This window comes from Giraffa tippelskirchi, chromosome 8, assembly GCF_054371585.1.
Source record: "Giraffa tippelskirchi isolate mGirTip1 chromosome 8, T2T-mGirTip1v1.2.pri, whole genome shotgun sequence".
Lineage (NCBI taxonomy): Eukaryota > Metazoa > Chordata > Mammalia > Artiodactyla > Giraffidae > Giraffa > Giraffa tippelskirchi.
The window spans coordinates 126,716,242-126,737,813 of NC_137282.1; the positions used below are offsets into that span (position 1 = coordinate 126,716,242).

At 41.8% G+C, this 21,572-nt stretch overlaps 1 long non-coding RNA gene and 1 other non-coding gene across 2 annotated transcripts in view; one reads left to right on the top strand and one right to left on the bottom strand.

The window, feature by feature from the left end:
* Positions 1 to 816: 816 nt before the first annotated feature.
* LOC145517544 (uncharacterized) overlaps positions 817 to 21,572 on the bottom strand; it is a 41,171-nt gene continuing 20,415 nt past the window's right edge. Inside the window, exon 2 of the long non-coding RNA XR_014062109.1 lies at positions 817 to 2,119. This is a non-coding gene — a long non-coding RNA (uncharacterized LOC145517544). The remainder of the gene's footprint in view (positions 2,120 to 21,572) is intronic.
* Positions 18,606 to 18,678, top strand: TRNAE-UUC (transfer RNA glutamic acid (anticodon UUC)). The gene has a single exon. It is a non-coding gene; the product is annotated as a tRNA-Glu (tRNA).

Below are 21,572 nucleotides of genomic sequence, written 5' to 3' on the forward strand. Positions count from 1 at the left end.
ATATTGAAGTGTGTGATGTTGTTAACATATGGGTTTCTTTAACATATTAAATAAAAAGACTCGAGGGGATGAGCCCAATAAACAACTGTCAACTTGAAGTAGAAATGAGTTTATACACTGTTTCAAGATACCTGCAAATGTAAAAGAAAAAGCACTGCTTTCCACTGGCCCTGCTAATGCAACCGCAGTTTTTTTGCCTTTATTCATAACTGAGAAAATGGAGGTGAGTGGAGGTTAAGTTGTAATATTTTCCAATCTCAGTTCATCGACCTCTGAATTCCAGTGTACAGGCTGTGGTTCAGGGACCCTAGTTAAAAACTTCTGTCCTGGTTACTAAAATGTGACTTTAGGGATCCTTTGCTACTTCTTAACTACCCCCCACCCCACTCCACCATCACCTGTACCCCCACACCTCTTGTATGATCATGGAGCCAGGCTGGGAACGCCCAGATCTGCCCCTGGACGCCTACAACACATACTTCCTGCCATTCCCGTGTCTCCCAACCTTAGCATCCAGGGAGGAATGGGTTGGACTGGGGCATCTTGCTAGGCAATTTGCTGAGGCCTCTGTATCTAGTTTTCACGTAGGTGGACTCCTCCCATCCCCACCCCTACAGGATTTCTTCTAAACAGTTTTACTGATGAAGACATTCAGGCCCAGAGCAGAGGCTGGGGTCCAGGTCTCCTATTTAGCACTGTTCTTTCCCCAGCAACAGCGGCATAGTCACATACTGAGATCAGTGTGTGTGCCCCTCTCTCCTGCATTACTGTCCCCGTCCCCTCAACCATCACAGACACAAAAGACAGGCTTGTGTCAACTGGCCAAGAGAAGAAACTCCCAGGAAGACACTTGTTTTCTCTTTGTTTTCCCAAAGGTCTTCCCCTTGAGAATATTTTAGTAGGACTCTGGGAGGGCATGAAGGTGAGGGAGTGAGGAAGGGAAGTGCGTTTGAGAAGTGGTGTGGCTTAGCAGGTGGTTTCTCCGGACCGGAACGAGGCAGAGGGCCATGAGTGCCCACATTCTTCTGGGACTGTGTCCAGCTCCCTGTCAACACCCTGGAAAAACTCAGGAGGTGGCTGCTGAGTCTGCTCGGGGAAGCTGGACCATAAGCCAAGGTCTCCTGGTCTCGGCTGCATTTATTCAAGGTTTCTCCTGTGGAGAGCCTGCTGCTGCTGCTGCTATTTAGCCGCTTCAGTTGTGTCCGACTCTGTGCGACCCCATGGACGGCAGCCCGCCAGGCTCCTCTGTCCATGGGATTCTCTAGGCAAGAATACTGGAGTGGGTTGCCATGCCCTTCTCTAGGGGATCTTCCCGACCCAGGGATCAAACCTGGGTCTCCTGGATTGCAGGCAGATTCTTGACTGCTGAGCCACCATGGAGAGCCCTACACGATCTTAACTGACGCAGCACCTCAGGGTCTTTAAGTACAGACTGGTGAACACAAGGAACTTTCCTCATATTGTGGAGTTCATGAAATCCCAGAACTTCTGCGTAACTGCAAGGAGGAACCCCAACAGAGACTGTGGCTGGATTTCCTCCAGGCAAGCAGGATCCAGTCTTGGCTTTAGAAACGACAGCCTAGTCCAGCCTCGCCTTTTCATCCTCTGTCAGAAGAGTGGCGCCTCTGTCTCACCCTCTTCTTTCCCTGTGTGGCTTCCTAAGGGGTTAACTGTGGGCTCTGCAGGCAACTCCCTGCTCTTCTACCATGTACCAGAAACTGTGACCTTGGGCCTCAGATTCCTCATCCATAAAGTTAGCATAATAGTACTAAAGAAACTAACATAAGGGAAGCACTCAGAACAGTACCTGGCACATGGGAAGCACTCACCAAGCATTAACTATTATTTTTGTTTTCTCTGCCACATGCTCTTCCCTCCTTGATTACCCCAACTTCTTGACGTTGTCACGTCCTCCTTCTCAACAGTGGTTTTCTCCACTCCACTGGTCTCCTTCATATTAAATCGTCCCTTAGAGGGTCCTCAAGAGATATGACCTCGGTCTCTTATACTACAGCTTTTATTACAACCCTGGTATCTGCAGCTTCTCATGCAGGATCTAGGAGGCAGCAGAGGGTGGAGCTGAGAAGTGTGGAATTGTGGGCTTTGCATCCGAAAAGACCTGGGGTTGAGAGAGAAGGGAGAGATGGATTTAAGGAACTGGCTCATGGAACTGGGTGGGGAGTAGTTGGCAAGCCTGAAATCTGAAGGGCAGGCTAGTAAGCTGGAAATTCAGGCAGAACACCTTATAGGTTTGAGGCAGATTCTGTCTTTTCTAAGAAGACTCAATTTTTGCTCTTAAGGCCTTCAACTAATTAGATGAGGTCCGCAAACATTATAGAGGGTAATCTGCTTTACTTAAAGTCAGACTGTAAATGTTAATCATATCGACAAAATTTCTTTCCAGCATCTTCTAGACTAGGGTCTAAGGATACCACTGGGCATACAGCCTATCCAAGTTGACACATAGAACTAACCATCACACCATGTAAGTTTGGGGGGCAGGGTATCTATTCCTCTGAACCTCATTTTCTTTCTCAAAAATGGTACAGAAGGGCCTACTACCTCATAGGACTGGTGAGAGAAAGTGCATACAGAGTCAGTATCAGCTCAAAAACACACGTTGATGACGGCCATCCTCTTGAGAGTATCCAGAGATCCCTGCCACAGCCGTTGCTCTTGAGCTTTGCTGGAGCTGCGTGGGTATCACAGAAAACCATGGAGGTGCACTCATTCCCATCCGCTCCCATCCGACAGACTGGCTCAGAACCTTTAGCTCATGTGAAAAACTCCCAAAGAAATGCACCTCACTCTCTTTTTATGGGGAAAGGAGGAAAGTTTCCCCACTGGGTTTCTTTATCCTTGAGACAGTGGAGGGCTTGGAGCAACACGTCAGAAAGAATTATACTTCATTTCTTCAGCAGCCGTTTCACATTTTGTGAGAACTGCATATTCATGTCGGTAAACAGCCAAGTAGGAACCAGATGACAGCTCAGTTTTCCTGAAAATCAGGAAATCAATCAAGCTGCCAAAATGAGATGACTGCATTGTGAAATACTGCTATCAGTCCAGAAGTTGTTCTAAGTAAGAATTTTTTGGAATGGAAATTCTCTGTTTCTCTCCTCCTTCTTCCTCCCTCCTCACCCTCCCTTCCTCCCTACTCCATTCCCTCCTTCTTTCCTTCCCTTCACTCCTTTTTAAGGCCAGTGGTTCAAAGCCTACTGTTTAACTATTTCTAACATGTTCAGCCTAGGTGTGAGTCTTCAAAAACTAGGTGAGATGACATGTGGCTCTCTCTGCCTCTCTCCCAGATTCTTCCATTGTTCCAACTAGTTGACATCCTTCTCTGCCTGTCCAGGAGTCTGCCTGCCACTGTCCACACCTGTCTCTCCTGTTTCCTGTCCTTTTTTTTTTACAGTGAAGCTGATTTCAGCCACCTCCCTAAGAATCAGGAATAAAATGATTCCAGAAAACTTTTTCTGTGTCTAGTGTTAAGCTGTACCTTTTAAACTTTGTTTAAATATATAAAATAAACTTTTCATTTTAGAATAGTTTTAGATTTATAGAAAAGCTGCCATCCCTGGTGGCTCAGATGGTAAAGAATCCACTTGTACTATGGGAGACCTGGGTTTGATCCCTGGGTCCGGAAAATACCCTGGAGGAGGGCATGGCAACCCACTCCAGTATTCTGGCCTGGAGAATTCCATGGACATAGGAGCCTGGCAGGCTACAGTCCATGGGATTGCAAAGAGTTGGACACGACTGAGCAACTACACACTTTTCTTTCCACACGCTCCACACCCAGTTTCCCTATTATTAATATCTAACATTAGTATGCTACGTTTGTCACAACTAATAAATAAATATCGATATATCATTAACTAAAATCTAGACTTGTATATTTCCCTAATTTTTACCTATTCTCTGCTGTTCCAGGATCCCATTCAGTTTGCTTCATGTCTCCTGACGTTCCTCTTGGCTGTGACAGTTTCTAAGACTTACCTTATTTTCAGTAATTTTAACAATTTTGAAGACTACTGGTCAGGTATTTTGTAAAATGTCACTCAGTTAGGGTTTGTCTGATGTGTTCTCATGGTAATACTGAGATAATGTGTTCTGAGGACAAAGTTACATGGGTAAAATGTGATCATATTATATCATGAGTTTGTTGCTGTTTAGTTATTGTCAAAATGATTTATCACTGTCAGTGTTAACCTTGATTACCTAAGAAAGGTAGTGTTAGCCAGATTTCTCCACTGTTTGGTTACTTCTTCCCTCTTTACATTGCCATTCCTTGAGAAGGGAAATTATTTGGAGTTCCCCTGCAAGGGAAATTTATTCAGCAATTTATTTATATCAGAATGGATTCATGGATATTTATTTTAAACACTGGGTTATATATAATCAAATAAATAACATAATAAAATAAAAATAATAAAAGTTTTACTTTTTGGCTTGATTTGTAGGTTTTCTTCCTTTTGTGTGGATTGAGCCCATATCCCTGAAAGGACCTGGAGGTACTGTCCACACCCAGAGAGTCCACTCATCAATCCTGCAGACACATGGGGTCCCAGGGGTAGTGGAAACGGTTTTCGCTTCTCCCATCTGGAGGCCGGTCAGGCCACAGAGCCCACTTTAGACAGGCGCCCTGAAGGCCCTTCTTTCTCTTGCCCTTTTCCTTGTTGATCATCTCAGTCTTTTCCATCCCTATGTCCACTGACCCCTGGGTAAGGAATTTGGGGGACCCTCATTCTATTTGTGTGAAATAATAAAGCTAAATACAACAAATTAAACATTCATAGCTATCCTCTAGTTGCATGTTTCCTAGGTGCACTGTTTTGGGGACTTTGCATATGTGTTTCCAATCCTCTAATGATAGGGTCATTGCTAGTCCCATTTTACAGATGTGGAAACTGGGACTCTGAGAGTTTAAAAAATACACCCAAGGTTTTTCTCCTACCACACGGTTTGCTCCCTCTCAATAGTCTCCTTCACTAGTCCCTCTTCTTCACTTCCACCTCCTATGTGACCACGTGCAAACCACTTCCCTCTGAGCCTTAATTTCTTGCCTGGAAATACTGCTGGATGAATTCAATGAGATACATAGAAAGTCTTCTGCACAGGGCTCAATAAATAGCATCTGTTATTACTTTTAATTTAATGAGAATTAATTTTTTTAAAAAAACCTCTTTCTACTCGTTTCCCTTTTACATGTATGCTCACCTCTTAATGGTCTCGTCTATTCTCATGGCTTTAAACACTATATGTCAGGGAATACCAAACGTATAATCTACCTTGGATCTTTCTTTTAAATTTCAGGCATCTTCACGTGAGTGTTTTGAAACACAAGTTGGAAGTTCTGGACTTCCTGATGGTACAGTGGATAGGAATCCTCCTGCCTGTACAGGGGCAGGGGTTCAATCCCTGGTCCAGGAAGATCCACATGCCATGGAACAACAAAGCCTGTGCACCACAGCTACTGAAGCCTGCGTGCTATAGCTCCCACGAGTCACAGATACTGAGCCCGTGTGCCACAACTATTGAAGCCTGCACGCCTAGAGCCTGCACTCTGCAACGAGAAGCCACTACAGTGAGAAGCCTATGTACTGCAGCGAAAAGTAGCCCCCGCTCACCGCAACTCAAGAGAAAGCCCATGCACAGCAACAAAGACCCAGCACAGCCAAAAATACAATTAATTAATTAACGTGCGTGCTAAGTTGCTTCAGTCGTTTCCCTCTTTTTGTGACCCTGTGGACTGTAGCCCACCAGGCTCCCCTGTCCATGGGATTCTCCAGGCAAGAATACTGGAGTGGCTTGCCATCCCTTCTCCAGGGGATTTCCCCAACCCAGGAACAGAACTCGCATCTCTTACATCTCCGGCATTGGCAGGCAGGTTCTTTACCACTAGCATTTGGGAAGCCAATTAATTAACAACATCAAAAAAAAGCTGGAGATTCTACTTCCAGTAGTTGTGGAGTATCCTGTATTTTATTATAATAAAAATGGATGCTGGGTAAAATAAAAGAATACAATTATTTGAAGGGACTGGAGAGAATTAAAAAAGAAAGAAAAACTGGAAGGGAGTTAACCTCTGATAGAAGGGAGGTGCAGTGGGTAAGATTTGTGATTATAAGGATTTTTGCCTGAAGGCACTACCCAGAACAATTCTAGCACAGGATGACCAGAATTCAAGCATGATGTTGCTGGTCTTACTGGTTTGACAAGTCAAAGAATCAAGTTTAGAAAGGAAATCCAAGGAAGAAGCCACAGAGGCTTTTTAAAATGCATAAAAAATTTGACCAAACCCTTAGCTGACTCCTGACCTGTGCATGTACAAGGGATACTCCAAGGAGCCCAGCAGAAAACAACCAGAAAAAGACAACTGGAAACTAAAAGAACTGAGCAGAAATATGAGCAGCTGCCCATCTCAAGGGACACAGAATCTGAAATTTTATGCCTGCCAAGTTAACTGCCTGATAAAAATAGTCTCTAGAGGAAGATAACAGAATCTAGATTTTCTACAATGTATCAGCTACAATGCTCAGTATTAGAAGATATATTTTTTTTTAATGCTGAACTTGCAAATAAGCACAGAAATGTGAACCATAGCTAAAAGAAAGCAGTCAATAGGAAGCAATTCTGAAATAACTCAGATATTTAATTAGTTGATGAAGCTTTCAAAGTGGCTATAATATATATGTTCAAGAACCTTAATAAACGCACTCATAATGAATGAGCAAGTGGTCAAATTCATCAGAGAACTAGAAACTATTAATAAGAGACAATTCTAGAGTGAAAACCATAAATGAAAAATTCACTAAATAGGCGCCATACTACAAGATCCGTGGCAGGTTAGGACCATGGTGGCAGAGCCCTGGACACAGGAACCATACAGATGGAGGGCTGACTGTAAGTTAGACACAGATTTTTGACTGCACAGAGGATCTGTACCCCTAACTCCTGTATTGCTCAAAAGTCAACCGTACATTCTTTCTCAGAGTTTCTTTAAAAGAGACATGAATACTTAAAATGAAGAATATAACACTACATTGCAGAGTTTATAATATATGTTCATTTAATAAACCTGAAGACAATAGCACAAAAGATAAGTTGGGGAAATGGAACTTTACTGTTTCAAGATCCTCATATTTAATGTGACATGATATAATATAAAATCCAAGTAGACAATGATAAATTTAGGATGCATATTATAATCCCCAGAAGAGCCACTAAAAACTAATGCAAAGTAAGAATTAAAACAAAATGAGTAAAACATTCAATTAACCAAAACAAAGGCAAGAAAAAAGTAGATGGAAAAAACAGAAGTAACAAATAGTAGACCTAAATCCAACCATATTTATGGTTACATTAATGTAAATAACCTCAACACTACAAATGAAAGGCAGAGATTGTCAAAAAGGGTAGAAAAGACCCAACAACTTGCTATCTACGTGAGAAGTACTTTAAATAAAGACACAGGTAGATGGAGAAGCAATGGCACCCCACTCCAGTACTCTTGCCTGGAAAATCCCATGGACAGAGGAGCCTGGTAGGCTGCAGTCTATGGGGTCGTGAACAGTCGGACACGACTGAGTCACTTCACTTTCGCTTTTCACTTTCATGCATTGGAGAAGGAAATGGCAACCCACTCCAGTGTTCTTGCCTGGAGAATCCCAGGGACGGGGGAGCCTGGTGGGCTGCCATCTGTGGGGTCGCACAGAGTTGGACACGACTGAAGTGACTTAGCAACAGCAGCAGACTGAAAGTAAAACGATAAAAAATCATAGACTATGAAAACAGTAAACACAAGACAGCATGAGTGACTAGAGCATACCGAATCAAAAAGACTTCAGGACAAAGTTATTGGAGACAAAGAGGGACAGTTATAAAATGAAAGGGTCAGTTTTTATCAGAAAGACATAACCATCTTAAACTGTTAAGATTATGTAACATTTATGTAACACGTAAATGTGTCTGTGCCTAATAACAGAGCTTCAAAAGAGCTTCAAAAGGCACGCATATTGACAGAACATACCCAATATATCTATTTCATTTTTTGGGTGTTTCATATCACTAATATCCTTCCTTAGCTATTTTAATGTCTATTATGCTTGTTCTAAACTTTTGGTTTATCTGTTTGAACACATATTCTCCTGAAGGCAGTGCTCCTTGGATGTCTTTCTATTTTGGCTTCTTTGTCTAATAATGAACAGTGGGGAAAAGCAAAGGTCATACCTAGTCTGTATAACCATAAGATAGTGGGCAACCTTGCCTTGTTTCAAAGGAAGTTTGCTACTAAAATACTTAATGTTGCAATTAAACATGAATGTTTACTGGGTTTTGGTCGATACATTAAACAGGTTAAGGAAGTTAACTTTTTTCCTAATTTGCTAGTTTTTTTTTTAATTGCATGACTTAAATTGCACTGAATGCCTTTTCTGTAAAAATATCATGTTTTCCCCTTTGCATCTGTTTATATAACGAATATATTAATGTATTTTCTAGTAGATTCTCTTGGTGAATCCTTCCTGGTTACAATACATAGGTGCATATCTATTATAAACATCTTGTGGTACACTGGTTACCATCTATGAACTGATATGAACTAGCTATATATCTAGTACTGATATACTCTCATTAACTACAGTTCATAGTTTACATTAGCGCTCAGTCTGTGTGCTGCATAGTTCCACGTGCTTTGATAAACGTACAATGTCATGTATCCACAATTATGGTATCATACAGAATAATTTTACTGCCCTAAGTGAATCCATCTATTATCACCCCATCCCACATCCTGTCTGTTGAAGCCCTGGCAGCTAGTAATTTTTTATTTTTTACTGTTTTATAGTCTTGCCTTTTCCAGAATGCCATATAGTTGGATTCAGATTAGGCAGCCTTTTCACACTAGTTCTTTGTTTCGCCATATGCATTTATATAGTTCCCCCATGTCTTTTTGTGACTTGGTAACACTTCTTTTTTCTCACTCAACATGCCATCGTCTGGAGGCGCCACCATTTGTGCATCCATTAACCTCTTGAAGGATACCTTGGTTGCTTCCAGTATTGGGCAATTATGAATACAGCTGCTACAAGTTTGTGTGCAGGTTTTTGTGAGCACATGTTTTTCACTCAGTTATAAATGCCTAAGAGCACAACTGCTGGATTGCATGGTAATAAGCCTTTGTTCAAACTCATAAGAAACTTTCAAATTGTTTTCCAAAGTGGCTGCATCATTCTGAATTCCCACCAGCCAAGACTGAGAGTTCCTGTTGCTTCACATCCTTATCCGCCTTTAGTGCTGTCAGTATTTTGGATTTTAGCCAATCCAATAGTTGTGTAATGGTATCACATTGTTGTTTTAATTTTTAATTCCCTAAAGACATATTCGGAGAAGGCAATGGCATCCCACTCCAGTACTCTTGCCTGGAAAATCCCATGGACGGAGGAGCCTGGTAGGCTACAGTCCATGGGGTCGCTAAGAGTCGGACACGACTGAGCGACTTCACTTTCACTTTTCACTTTCATGCACTGGAGAAGGAAATGGCAACCCACTCCAGTATTCTTGCCTGGAGAATCCCAGGGACGGCGGAGCCTGGTGGGTTGCCATCTATGGGGTCGCACAGGGTCGGACACGACTGAAGCGACTTAGCAGCAGCAGCAGCAAAGACATATTATGTAGATCATCTTTTCATGTGCTTATTTCCCATCTGGCCATCTTCTTTGGCAACGTGTCTATTCAGATTTGTTTTTCCCATTTAAAAGATTAGATTGTTTGGGGAGTTCTCCGGTGGTCCAGTGGTTAGGACTCTGTGCTTTCACTGCAGAACGCCCAGGTTCAATCCCTGATCAGGAACTAAGATCTGGCAAGCCATGTAGCACAAGCCAAAAAAAAACCTGTTTTCTTGCTGTTAAGGGTACTTTGTATATTTTGGATACATGTCCTCTACCAGATACACATGCTTTGCAAATATTTTCTCCCAGTCTGTGACTTTTCTTTTCATTCTCCCAACAGTGTCTTTTGCAGAGTGTAAGTTTTCAGTCTCAATGAAGTTCAACTTCTGTATCTATGCTTTCATGACCCTGCTTTTCGTGTTATACCTAAAAACATCACCAAATCCAAGGTCACCTAGATTCTCTCCTGTATTATATACTCTTCTGACTTGAAATGCTTGCCTTTTTCATTCTTCACAGTACAACCCTCTTCTGACTGCATCCTAGAAGTTTCTGGGCTATTTTCTTTTGTCTTCATTGAATTCATTATAATACTGCTTCTGTTTATGTTTTGTTTTTTTGGCCATGAGGCACGTGGGATCTGAGCTCCCGGACCAGGAATCAAGCCCACAGCCCTGCACTGGAAGGTGAAGTCTTAACTACTGGGCCACCAGGGAAGTCCCTGGGCTATTTTCTAGTTTTGCCTATTTCAGCAGCCCTATTTCTGAATACTTGATTTCTCAGATACCAGTTTTCTTCCCTCTTGCGCAATCATCTCCCTGAGTCAGTAAAAGCCAATTACTTTTTCAGTTTTCTAGTGTCTGTGATCTCAGAGCTGTGTTCTCTGACTTTTGGACAACCATCACTCCATTCTTTAATCCTCAAAACACTGCCAGAGGTCTAAAAGGAAAGAAAGCAAAAGATAAGGAGGCAGCATTTGCTAGTTTCCAGAACCAATCCCAGGATATAAAAGAGCAAACACTTCCCAAACTTTGTAATTCCAGTCTTTTTGATCTAAATTCATATCCAGTGCTCACTTGTTAACTAACAGCCTTCTTTATTGATTTTCTTTGCAGACTTACTAAGGAAAAATGTAAGAAAAAATTTCAGTTACAGAATTTAAAGTGACAAAATCTTTTATCAGAAATGAAAAACAAATTAATTTCTTCCTATTTGCCTTTTCCTTTTGTAATTGAGTAATTTTAGTTTCTAAAAGTTCTAACAATTATGTTTTTAATATTTTATTTCATTTGAAAACAATAACAGTAAGAAAAGTGTTTGATGGACTTGTTAGGTAATTTTTATAACTGACTGCTGTTTCTGTTTAAGTATGCTTTCACAAAGATAAACTACTAAATCATTCACATAATTTCTGTCTGACATGTTTAACTCAAGCTTAGGCAAAGAGTGTGTATTAGTTACCTAGGGGTGTGGTAAGAAACTCCCACAAACCAGGTGACTTTATAGTTTAAAGAGATTCATTTTCTCATGGTTCCTGGAGGCCAGAAGTCTGAAATCAAGATGTTAGCAGAGCCACGCTTCCTCTGAAGAATTTAGGGAGAAGAAGACTCCTCCCCAGACTCTGGCTTCTAATGGTTACCTGCAATCCTTGCCATTCCTTGGCTTATAGCTACATCACTCTAGCTTCTGCTTCTGTCTTCATGTGACCATCTTCCTTGTGTGTGTACATGTTTCCAAATCTCCATCTTCCTTATAAGGACACCAGTGGATTTAGGGTCCACCCTATTCCAGTGTGACCTCATCTCACTAATTACATCTGCAAAGACCTTCTTCCAAATAAGGTCATGGTCACAGGTATCAGGAGTTAGGACTTCACTGTATCATTTGAGGGAGCACATTTTAACCCACAACAGAGTGCAAGCAAGAGGTCTCAGGTATAAAAACCAAAAGTGACACATCAAAGAAAGAAAAACACAGGACAACATGTGCTGCAGAAAGAATGACTGGGGGTGGTGGGGTGGTGTGTGGTTATAGCTGTGAAGAAAGGCTGCTTCACACGGAGATAGTGCCTACTCTAAACCTTCAAAGAGACGCAGGGTCTAAATATGCTTGACTTTAGTCCCTGAAAGAATGAGGAAAACAAAGAACCCAGATCCCCAATATTAACTAAAGAAGAAAGAAGATAGCACTAAGTCGTGTCTGACTTTTGTGATCCCGTGAACTGTAGTCTGCCAGACTCCTCTGTTCATGGGATTCTCCAGGCAAGAATACTAGAGTGGGTTGCCATTTCCTTGTCCAGGGGAACTTCCCAACCCAGGAACTGAACCCAACTCTCCCGTATTGTGGGCAGATGCTTTACCGATTGAGCTATACAGGCATCAAAGCGACTGATTTAAGTTACAAGCAAGATATCACAGCTGAACGTGAGCAGGATGTGACGGACTAGGTCTCATGCCTGCTCAGCAGCCAAGTTACTGAAGGCAACACACTCACTATACCTTTAATTTTTGCTTCTTTTGTTTGTTTTGCTTCATTATTGGCTAATCAGGCGTTCTGCTAAACACTTCTCATCTATATTATTAGTTGGCATTTCCCTCAACCATTTGCTCAAATCTCAGAAAGCACTGGCTGTACTATCGTGTCATATAAGGCCACATAAGATTCATTATAATAACTTTTTGTGGGATTAATACGATATTTTTCTATTGCTCCTTTTCCCCCCCAGTTTTCATAAAATATATATTTATTTGACTGCTTTGTGTCTATGGAGGTGGTACATGGGCTTGTAGTTGCAACGCGTGGGCTTAGTTGCCCCATGGTGTGGGATCTTAGTTCCCCAACCAGGGATCGAACAAGCATCCCCTGCATTTGGAAGGTGGATTCTCAACCACTGGACCAACAGAGAAGTCCCTTTGGCTATTTTTTAATTGTGGTAAGATACATACATACTAAATGGTAACTGTCCATTTCCCTATGATTTTGATTATTCTAAGTACTTCAAATAAGTGGAATCATCTATCCATCTTTTCGGGACTGGCTTTTTTTCACTCACCATAACGTTGTCAAGGTTCTTCCATGTTATACCATATTGCAGAATTCCTTTCAAGTCTGAATAATAGGTGTATACCACATTTTTGTATCTGTTCATCTACTGATGGACACTTGGATTCGTTCCATGTTTTAGCTGTTGTGAATAATACTGCGATGCTTATACGGGTGCACAAATATCAGTTTTGGATCCTGTTTTCAATTATTTTGGGTATATGCCCAGATGTGGAATTGCTGACTCATGTGGTAATTTATTTTTTGAGAAATTACCATAATGTTTTCCACAGAGGCTACACCATTTTACATTGCCACCAACAGTGCAAAAGGGTTCCATTTTCTTCACATCCTTACCAACACTTGTTGCTTTCTGATTTTCTGACAGTGGCCATCCTAATGGGTATGCAGTGGCATCTCACACTCTCTCCATGTCTAGACCAGCAGCTTGCCGTACAGCACAGCGGAGTGGCCTACTGAGGATCTAGGTGAGTCTCTAGCTGAGACAACACCTCATGAGGTTGGAGTGCTGGCCTGCAGGATGTACTATATGTTTGAAATCATAAAGCAACGTATCAGCACACATTGCTGCTTCTAATTGCTGGTATGGAAACTATGAGGTGGAAGTGGGATAGCCTTTCAATACTAAGTGAAATGACCTACCAAATAATTGCTCCTTATCTCTGTGACTTGGGACTCTGCCGACTTGGGCCTGGGGATACAAGAGCTTATACTACTCAGTTCAGTTCAGTCACTCAGTCGTGTCCGACTCTTTGCGACCCCATGGACTGCAGCACGCCACACTTCCCTGTCCATCACCAACTCCCAGAGCCTACTCAAACTCATGTCCATTGAGTCGGTGATGCCATCCAACCATCTCAACCTCTGTCATCTCCCTCTCCTTCCACCTTCAATCTTTCCCCAGCATCAGGGTCTTTTCAAATTAGTCAGCTCTTCGCATCAGGTGGCCAAAGTATTGGAGTTTCAGCTTCAGCATCAGTCCTTCCAATGAATACTCAGGATTGATCTCCTTCAGGATGGACTGGTTGGATCTCCTTGCAGTCCAAGGGACTCTCAAGAGTCTTCTCCAACACCTTATAATACTATAAAGGGAAAAAACAATGTTTCCAATGTCGGTCATTTGGGGCTTTTATGCCACAAACAATGAGGTGAAAAGGAGTCATTGTGTTAGCTAGGGGAACTGACCCTGAAGAATCTTGACAATCAAAATTAAAACATTATAGCTTCAAAGTTGGGCATGTTCAGTTCAGTCGCTCAGTCGTGTCCGACTCTTTGCGACCCCATGAATTGCAGCACGCCAGGCCTCTCTGTCCATCACCAACTCCTGGAGTCCACCCAAACCCATGTCCATCGAGTCGGTGATGCCATCCAACCATCTCATCCTCTGTCGTCTCCTTCTCCTCCCGCCCCCAATTCTACCCAGCATTAGGGTCTTTTCCAATGAGTCAACTCTTCGCATGAGGTGGCCAAAGTATTGGAGTTTCAGCTTCAACTTCAGACCTTCCAATGAACATCCAGGATTGATCTCTTTTAGGATGGATTGATTGGATCTCCTTGCAGTCCAAGGGACTCTCAAGAGTCTTCTCCAACACCACAGTTCAAAAACATCAATTCTTCGGTGCTCAGCTTTCTTCACCGTCCAACTCTCACATCCATACATGACTACTGGAAAAACCATAGCCTTGACTAGATGGACTTTTGTTGGCAAAGTAATGTCTCTGCTTTTAAATATGCTATCTAGGTTGGCCATAACCTTCCTTCCAAGGAGTAAGCGTCTTTTAATTTCATGGCTGCAGTCACCATCAGCAGTGATTCTCGGCGCAGAAGCGTGGCCGAGAGGAGCTAGGCCGGGCCTGGGGCTGGGGGCCGGCGGCGGCGGTGAGAGGAATTACCCAAGGCCCAAGGCAAGAGAAACCCAAGTAAGACGGTAAGTGTTGCGAGAGGGCATCAGCGGGCAGACACACTGAAACTAAAATTACAGAAAACTAGCTAATCTGATCACACGCACCACAGCCTTGTCTATCTCAATGAAACTAAGCCATGCCATGTGGGGCCACCCAAGAGGGATGGATCATGGTGGAGAGGTCTGACAGAATGTGGTCCACTGGAGAAGGGCATGGCAAACCACTTCAGTATTCTTGCCTTGAGAACCCCATGAACAGTATGAAAAGGCAAAAAGATAGGACACTGAAAGATGAACTCCCCAGGTCAGTAGGTGCCCAATATGCTAATGGAGATCAGTGGAGAAATAACTCCAGAAAGAATGATGAGATGGAGCCAAAGCAAAAACGATACCCAACTGTGGATGTGACTGGTGATAGACGCAAAGTCCGATGCTGTAAAGAGCAATATTGCATAGGAACCTGGAATGTTAGGTCCATGAATCAAGGTAAATTGGAAGTGGTCAAACAGGAGATGGCAAGAGTGAATGTCGACATTCTAGGAATCAGCGAACTAAGATGGACTGGAATGGGTGAATTTAACTCAGATGACCATTATATCTACTACTGTGGGCAAGAATCCCTTAGAAGAAATGGAGTAGCCATCATGGTCAACAAAAGAGTCCAAAATGCAGTACTTGGATGCAATCTCAAAAACGACAGAATGATCTCTGTTCGTTTCCAAGGCAAACCATTCAATATCACGGTAATCCAAGTCTATGCCCCGACCAGTAACGCCAAAGAAGCTGAAGTTGAACGGTTCTATGAAGACCTACAAGACCTTCTAGAACTAACACCCAAAAAAGATGTCCTTTTCATTACAGGGAACTGGAATGCAAAAGTAGGAAGTCAAGAGACACCTGGCGTAACAGGCAAGTTTGGCCTTGGAGTACAGAATGAAGCAGGGCAAAGGCTAATAGAGTTTTGCCACGAGAACCCACTGGTAATAGCAAACACCCTATTCCAACAACATAAGAGAAGACTCTACACGTGGATATCACCAGATGGTCAACACTGAAATCAGATTGATTATATTCTTTGCAGCCAAAGTTGGGCATGAGAGAATCTTAACTCCAATCTGTCATTCTAGAGCAGGACTTATACTACCAAATCAAGTGGAAAAAGCTAATGTTAATACCACCACACCCACAAAGGACAGAATTATCAAGGGCTTTGCCAACAAAGGTCCGTTTAGTCAAGGCTATGGTTTTTCCAGTGGTCATGTATGGATGTGAGAGTTGGATGGTGAAGAAAGCTGAGCACCGAAGAATTGATGCTTTTGAACTGTGGTGTTGGAGAAGACTCTTGAGAGTCCCTTGGACTGCAAGGAGATCCAACCAGTCCATCCTAAAGGAGATCAGTCCTGGGTGTTCATTGGAAGGACTGACGTTGAAGCTGAAACTCCAATACTTTGGCCACCTCATGCGAAGGGTTGACTCATTGGAAAAGACCCTAATGCTGGGAAGGATTGGGGGCAGGAGGGGAAGGGGACGACAGAGGATGAGATGGTTGGATGGCATCACCGACTCAATGGACATGGGTTTGGGTAAACTCTGGGAGTTGGTGATGGACAGGGAGGCCTGGAGTGCTGCGATTCATGGGGTCGCAAAGAGTCGGACACGACTGAGTGACTGAACTGAACTGAGATGCCTTGTGAAGGTAAATTTGGTATGAAACTCCAAATCACTGAGTGCCTGTGTGAGGGCAAAGCGAATGTGGCATAAATTACAGAAGGAGAAAGTCATACATGCCAATTCCATCCTCATAAACTGTTACAGAATAAAGACATCACCTCTAGCCATATTTCTTTCATTGTTGTGTATACATTTATACATTTTAATGAATTTTTTCCTTCCTCTTCTCCACTTCCATTATTTATATTTGGAAAGTAAGTTGTGGTTAATTATACAATTTTTAAAAACCAGGTTTATTGAGGTATAATTTACTACACTGAAATTCATCCTTTTAAGGTGTACAGTTCAATGAATCTTGACAGAAGTACAGTCGTATAACCACCACCACAATTAACACATAAAATATTCCTTTTACCTCCAAAATTCCCTCATGCCCCTTTGAAGTCAATGTGCTCCCCTAACTCCCAGTCCTTGGCAAACACTGATCTGAATTTTGACCCTATGCTTTTTGCCTTTTACAGAATGTCATTAATACAGACTTGGACGCTACATAGCCCTTTGTGCCTGGCATCTTTCACTCGATGTAGTCTTTTTAAATGTATGAAATGTTTAAAGAAATAAAAATGCCATCATACTATGAGTGAAAAACAAGACCCAAATTGGAACACAGAGCGATAAGAAGCTGAAAAGCTCCAAAACAGGGCTTAAAAGGATATGGGGGATAGGATAAGATGGTCTAAAGTAATTTAATCAGTTACAGAAGAAGAGACTGGAGAGAAGCAATGTTTGGAAAAGCAATTAATGAGAGCTTTTCAGGCTTGAATCCTCTGATACAGAATGTAGAATGTATACCAAGCAAGACAAACAAAAAAGAACCACATCTAAGCACAGTATAGTAAAACTCAGAACATCAAAGACAATGAGTAGGCTTCAAAAGCAACTCAAGAGAACAGGCAGATGACTTACAAAGGAACAACAAACTGACTAATAGCAGACTTTTCAACAGCAACAGTAAATTCTAGACTATTGGCATAGTGCCCAAAGTGCCAAGAGAAAACAGCTCTCAGCCTGACCTGATAACCAGAAAATTATCTTTCCAGAAAAACCATGAACTAAAGATATTTTCAGATAAACAAAAACCAACTAGCCTTCTCTGAAGGAATTTCTGAAGTATACAATTACAGTAGAGGGAAAAAGATCCCAGTGAGAAGGTCTGAGATGCAAGAAAGAGTGGAAGGCGGTAAAAAAAAAAAAAGATGTAGGCAAATCTGAGCAAACATTTTGTACAGTGATAATGAAAATATCTAGTATGTAGGGTTAATAAAAGGTCAAGGCTTGTGGTAAAGAGGGGTTGGTGAGAGCAATTTCTCTCTTCTTTAAGATATCTTTCAAAAACTGTACGATATACGGAGGATTAAAAACCCGTTTACTCCATTTTCAGGAAAGCTGAGCAACAGATATCTGTATAAGTCAAAAATGCCTAAGTGCTGCCAGAGGCCTCACAGAAGCCGCACGGGGATCAAGTAGATACCGTGGGGATTAAGTGAACAGAAAGAAGCCAGAGGTGACAGATCTCAGAAAATATTAGTCAAACTACACTTCCTATGGGTAACGGGCTCATCCTGAAGTGAGCACCCTACATCCTTTACACACCACAAGAGACGAGAGCGCTGGAAACCACCAGGCAGAAGGCGACTGGTCAGAAGCTTGTGTGGAGAGAAGCACAGGAAGGATAAAGGGAGAAAAGAGAGATGACCTAGAGGTGGCAGACCTCAGAAAAGGCCCACACAACACACTCACAGAACACAACTCTCACAAACTGCTGGGCCAGAAAGATCCAACTCATTTACTGAATAAAGAGCCATAAAAAAAGGAACTGGCACGTTATTTTACAAAGATGCCACAAGAAAAAAGGTGGAAAGAGGGAGCAAAAGTTAAAAGATGAAGAACCAGACAAGAAACAGATTTAAAAAATCTAACCAAAAGTTAACCATAAACAACAACAACAACAAAACCAATCAATTACTTCAATTAAGAAAGTCTTCATAGCAGAGATGCAAGAAATCAAAGAAGAGATGGCATAAAAACAAGAGAAGGAATATTAAAAATAAAAAGGAAAAGCGGAAATTAATAAGTTAGAAAACAAAAACAACCAAGACAGAAAACGTGAGTGTATGAGAAAACATCCTAACTTAATGAAGAAAAGATGCAAGAAAGCACAAATACACAAAAATAAGAAATAATCATGGAAACAAAAAAAGTTTAGAAAATCACTTAAAAATTACTTTGTTGGGAATTCCCTGGTAGTCCAGTGGTTAGGACGCCATGCTTTCATTGCTGAGGGCCCAGGTTCAATCCCTGATCAGGGAACTAAGATCCCAGAGTTCAGTTCAGTTCAGTTGCTCAGTCGTGTCCGACTCTTTGTGACCCCATGGACTGTAGCATGCGAGGCCTCCCTGTCCATCATCAACTCCTGGAGTTTACTCAAACTCATGTCCATTGAGTCAGCGATGCCATCCAACCATCTCATCCTCTGTCATCCCCTTCTCCTCCTGCCCTCAATCTTTCCCAGCATTAGGGTCTTTTCAAATGAGTCAGCTCTTCGCATCAGGTGGCCAAAGTATTGGAGTTTCAGCTTCAACATCAGTCCTTCCAATGAACACCCAGGACTGATCTCCTTTAGGATGGACTGGTTGGATCTCCTCGCAGTCCAATGGACTCTCAAGAGTTTTCTCCAACACCACAGTTCAAAAGCATCAATTCTTCAGCGCTCAGCTTTCTTTATATTCCAACTCTCACACCCATACATGACTACTGGAAAAACCATAGCTTTGACTAGACGGACCTTTGTTGGCAAAGGAATGTCTCTGCTTTTTAATATGTTGTCTAGGTTGGTCATAACTTTTCTTCCAAGGAGCAAGCGTCTTTTAATTTCATGGCAGCTGTCACCATCTGCAGTGATTAGTGAAAGTCGCTCAGTCATGTCCAAATCTTTGTGATCCCATGGACTATACAGTTCATGGAATTCTCCAGGCCAGAATACTGGAGTGGGTAGACTTTCCCTTCTCCAGGGGATCTTCCCAACCCAGGGATCAAACCCAGGTCTCCCAAATTGCAGGCAGATTCTTTTGACAAGCTGCTTGCCCCCCCCCCCAAATTTTTTTTTGTTTAACCCTATGTAAGCAATTTTGAAAACCTATATGAAATATATCACGTTTGAGGAATTATATAATTTATCAAAATAAATCAAATAAGAAGAAAATAAAGATATGATAGTTTTTAAAGAACACCTCTATCAAAAAAAAAAAAAAAAAATCAGCCCCAGGTTTCACAAGTGCTACCAAGCTTTTAAGAAGTCTAATGCTTAATTCCCAAATGCTTTTTGAAGCTATTTCAAGGGATTGAAAATGAAGAAAAAGTCCAAGTTATTTCTCTAAAGTAGGCATAACATTAATACCAAAATCTGATGAGGAAGGAAAGAAGGAAGGAAATTACAGACCACTCTTACTTCTGAGTATTTATGCAAAAACACTGAGTGTTAGTTGTCAACTGCTGTGAGATAAATCACCACAAATACAGCAGGTTAAAACAATATACAGTTATTATCTCACAGTTTCCATTGCTTAGGAGTCTGAACACAGCTTATCTGGGTCTTCGGGGTCTCACAAGGTAACAATCAAGATGCCAGTCAGGCTGCACTCTCATCTAGGGATCACATCCTTTTTCAAGCTCACATGGTTGTTGGCAGAATTCATTTCTTTGTGGCTATAAACTCAAGACAGTTGACATCTTCAAAGGCAGCAGGAAACCTTCTCTGACTTCAGAGAAGGCCCTAAACTCTCTTTTAAAGCCTTTACCTGATCAGGTAAGGCTTATCCAAAGTAATCTCCCTTTCATCAACTCAAAGTCAACAGATTAGGGACTTAATTACACCAACAAAATCCCTTCGTCTTTGCCACATAACATAAACATAGTCATGGGAGTGATACACTCTATTATATTTTATATATAATATATGGAATATATGTCTACCTTCAAGAGAAAGGGAACATACAAATACGGCCTACGTACACTAAGTAACATAGAGCAAAAACAAAAACCAGGAATACATTAAAGATAACACGTTATGATCGATTAAGATTATTTTAAAAATAAAAAGTTCAATATAACGATATAATTTTCACAGATACTGAGAAAGCTTTGATAATGTTCAACAAACCATCCTTGATTTTAAAATCCTCTAAAAAATAGGGATCAGTTCAGTTCAGTTCAGTCGTTCAGTCGTGTCCGACTCTTTGCGACCCCATGAACCGCAGCACACCAGGACTTCCTGTCCATCACTAACTCCCGGAGTCCACCCAAACCCATGTCCATCAAGTCGGTGATGCCATCCAACCATCTCATCCTCTGTCGCCCCCTTCTCCTCCTCCCCTCAATCTTTCCCAGCATCAGGGTCTTTTCCACTAAGTCAGCTCTTCGCATCAGGTGGCCAAAGTATTGGAGCTTCAGCTTCAGCCACAGTCTTTCCAATGAATATGCAGGACTGATTTCCTTTAGGATGGACTGGTTGGATCTCCTCACAGTCCAAGGGACTCTCAAGAGTTTTCTCCAACACCGCAGTTCAAAAGCATCAATTCTTCGGTGCTCAGCTTTCTTTATGGTCCAACTCTCACATCCATACATACATGACTACTGGAAAGGCCACAGCTTTGACTATATGGACCTTGCTGGTAAAGTAATGTCTCTACTCTTTAATATGGTATCTAGGTTTGTCATAGCTTTTCTTCCAAGGAGCAAGTGTCTTTTAATTTCATGGCTGCAATCACTATCTACAGTGATTTTTGGAGCCCAAGAAAATAAAGTCTGTCACTGTTTCCATTGTTTCCCCAGCTACTTGCCATGAAGTGATGGGACTGGATATCATGATCTTAGTTTTTTGAATGTTGAGTTTTAAAGACAATATCAAAAAGGTTTTGATTTTCCCTTTAAAAATGTCAAATGATTCATTTTTTAAAATTTATTTTTAATTGAAGGATAATTGCTTTACAATATTGTGTTGGTTTCTGCCATACATCAACAAGAATCAGCCATAGGTATATGTATGCTCCCCCCCTCTTGAATCTCCCTCCTACCTTCCACCTCATCCCATCCCTCTAGGTTGTTACAGAGCCCCTATTTGAGTTCCCATTGACTATCTATTTTACGTACGGTGGTGTATATGCTTCCATGTTACTTTCTCCATTTGTCCCACCCTCTCCTTCCTC